Source organism: Schistocerca nitens, chromosome 9, assembly GCF_023898315.1.
Source record: "Schistocerca nitens isolate TAMUIC-IGC-003100 chromosome 9, iqSchNite1.1, whole genome shotgun sequence".
In the NCBI taxonomy this organism is placed as follows: domain Eukaryota; kingdom Metazoa; phylum Arthropoda; class Insecta; order Orthoptera; family Acrididae; genus Schistocerca; species Schistocerca nitens.
The window spans coordinates 444,206,528-444,209,922 of record NC_064622.1 but is presented as its reverse complement, the minus strand read 5'-3'; the positions used below and the strand labels follow the sequence as shown (position 1 = coordinate 444,209,922).

The 3,395-nt window shown below is 43.0% G+C and overlaps 1 pseudogene; it reads left to right on the top strand.

Annotated features, from left to right (window-relative positions):
• Nucleotides 1-2,791: 2,791 nt before the first annotated feature.
• Nucleotides 2,792-2,909, top strand: LOC126204573 (5S ribosomal RNA; annotated as a pseudogene).
• Nucleotides 2,910-3,395: the final 486 nt, after the last annotated feature.

Here is a 3,395-nt window from a genome sequence, read left to right as displayed (position 1 = left end):
GTAAATTTTCAACATAGGAACTCGTAAAATTTGAACACACAAATTCTACTGCGAGAAGGTGTTGCAAAATCTGACTGCGAGAAAATAACTTGAAAGTGCCTGTCAGGTTCCCTGTCTGTTTATAACATTCGTAATGGCAAGGATACTGCCTGAGTTCAACACTGTGAATCATTAAACTTTTGTGCTGATAAATTGGATTAGGAAAAACTCAGTGTTCCCTTTTTTTATTATTCAATTTTCGCTTACTTGTTACACATTCGAAACACTGTGACGCTCCTCTTGTCTTGAAAGAGCGCAGCATTTGCTGAGCCACAACTGAGATGCGCCTAGTGGAATGAAGAAAAGGGCAAAGATTACTTGGTTCATGACAAATCTGAAAAAGTAAAAATAACTCATATTTTGGCGTGGACTTTGGAGAGGGACAATGACTTGGGATAAATTATAATATCAGATGTAAATAGTTTTCTACTTATAAAAAGTTCTATATTGAAAAATTATCTCTTTCTTTGCTTCAACAACATTGATACACGAAAAATTATACTTCGGACAAACGTAAGTAGTCTTTAACAACAAAAGACATCTTTTCTAAAAATGCAACTCGTTAAATGACAAACATTCAGCAGTTATTCCTATCCGCAAATTCAAATTGAAAATTATGCATGGCTAACTATATTTCTCTGTACTCAAGTCTCTGGATATCTGAACCAAGAATGCGTCACTAAACGCTGCCTCAATAAACTACAAAATGTGAAATCAATTTCCTTAAATTGAAACCTCTTGTACTACTCATCAAATTAATCACGGTAAAATATTCTTCTCAAAATGCTTCAATCTCTTTCCTCATCTCAAATGGTTAATCAGTAAATCAACATGTTCCACTCCCTCAGAGTATAACTGCAACCGCACCACTCAGCCTGTGTCGTACTGTTACCATCACACAACACTGCCGATTACTGTGTCTCCTCATCTCACGATTAACAGTGCGCCTTATCTTTAGCGCGTCTTGCAGAGTAGAGATGATCCGAGCGAACATCCATGCCACATGTGGTGTGCATACTGTAAGACCTTCAGTACACACACCATCAGATTATTTGGCTTGTCGCTCTAACGAAGTAGGCGAGTGTCAGCAATATGTCTCGTGGTCTTATCGTGGCGTGTTTATCTTCCGCCCTTAGGTCAGATGATAGGAATGTCACTTGCACGCTTAGAGTAGCAGATTGACGGTGACCAACTTTAAACAGAACTTGATTAATTTTCACACACATTTATTAAAATAATAACAAGCAAAAAAAATTTAACTTGGTTCTGGATGCTATTTACCACTGACAATCTGAAGTTCCTTTGGTATTGGTACGTTAATCTTATTCTCACATATCTCTGATACTTGACAAAAGTGTATATACATTTATCTTCATGGCTATGTACAGGAATATGGTAATCTTATTAGGCGCAGAATGAAACTTGGCTATAGACTGGTACAGACAAATGTAGAACTCGTACAGACTGGTACAGACAAATGCAGACTGACTAATCAGAGGTCTGTACACTCGTTATAATACCTCGCATGTTCATGTATCACTGCGCGAGTGTGATCCGCAAGGAGAAAAGGTTCTATGTTAGCAGCAATCTCATTGGCTGCGTTACATATTAATAGCGGAAGCAGAATTTGGTCCATCTCTATGGCAGCGCCATCTCGTAGTGCGGAGATGTACGAGCGCTGCGCCTGCGCTGTTGTACTTAGCGGGGCGCTCTCTAGTGGGAAAGTTGTGTATGCGCTGACTACGCGGAACTATGTACAGAACACGACATAGGATCTGTCATGACACTGCGCTTATGCTTTCGTGAAATCCAAGGCGTATGAAAATGTTTTGTATCCACAACAGCTTCCAGTCACCTTGGAATAGATAAATAAAGGCGCTGTATCGTTTTCCAACGACTCTTATATCATTTTTCCTGCAATATAATGGCAAGTTCAGATAATGATGGTAGAGGTGGATAGCGATCACGCACCATTTTCTCCGAAGTAGACCATGACGTCTCTGTAATATTAAGATGTGACGACTATTGTGGCTGGAGACTTGCGATTATTCATTCTCGCACTCACGGAACCAGTTTTGGACGATTAAAGCTGTTTGAGGGGGATCCCTGTCATTTCGGAACACGGCATCATCATTGAGGAACACTCGTGTAGCATGGGGCGCATCTAATCAACCAAAAAGGTCACATAAACCGTGGCAGTAACGCCAAATTTTATAGTAACCATAAAGCCCATGGAATACCACGATAAGGCTGCCCAAATTATCATCGAATCCTCATCATGTTCAGTTGTGGGACGTAAACTCTGCCAAATGTTGGGAACAGTGTGCGACCAGATATATCCGAGAATATGACTATCTTCCATCGCCCCGCAGTCCACGTTTTCCTGTTACGGGCATTTACATCACTGATGAGCGGTTTTGGAATTATAGCTAGCCCAGCAGTTCCCTGTTACAGAGCTCCCCTCGTGTTGTTTTGATGATGACAGGTTTCGCGAGTGTGACATTCAGCTCTGAAGTAACTTTTTCAGCTGTCGTGCTCTTATTTTTCGCCGAATTACTCTTCAATGGCCGTCCGTCACCATCATTCAAGACAACACTCCCACCCGTGTTGTGACTTGGTGGCTAATGTTTCTCCGCTTTTCCTGTATGCGATATAAATCTATGATACAGTGCTGCTTATAACAGCAAACACTTCGGGTAACCTTGGTCACGGAAGCACCCACCATTTGAGCACCAACAATTTGCCCACTGCGGGCAATGGCCTTGTCACAGTGGATACACCGGTTCCCGTGAGATCACCGAAGTTAAGCGCTGTCGGGCGTGGTCGGCACTTGGATGGGTGCCCATCTGGGCCGCCATGCGCTGTTGCCATTTTTCGGGGTGCACTAAGCCTCGTGATGCTACTCGACCGAATAGCAGTCGCTTCGGTCAAGAATGCCATCATAACGACCGGGAGAGCGGTGTGCTGACCCCACACCCCTCCAATCCGCATCCTCCACTGAGGATGACACGGCTGTCGGATGGTCCTGGTAGGCCACTCGTGGCCTGAAGACGGAGTGCCTTTTTTTTTTTTTGCCCACTGTCGAATTCACTTACTTCTGACAATGAACTCCCATATACACAGAATGCTGGTCTGACCACGACTAACACTGGCAGTGTACTGAGGACATGCACAGATGCCGCTCGTGGTCAAATACAACAGTGCAATGCAGGGTTTTCTAGTGTCTGTATTTATGAGGAAATTGGTTAAATTTTTGTTTCATCCGTCTCAACTGAGAAGGACGAAACAAACATTTATCCAGTTTCCTCAGTACAGAACAGCTGCGGACCTACCACCCCATGGCAGAACGCTTCGAA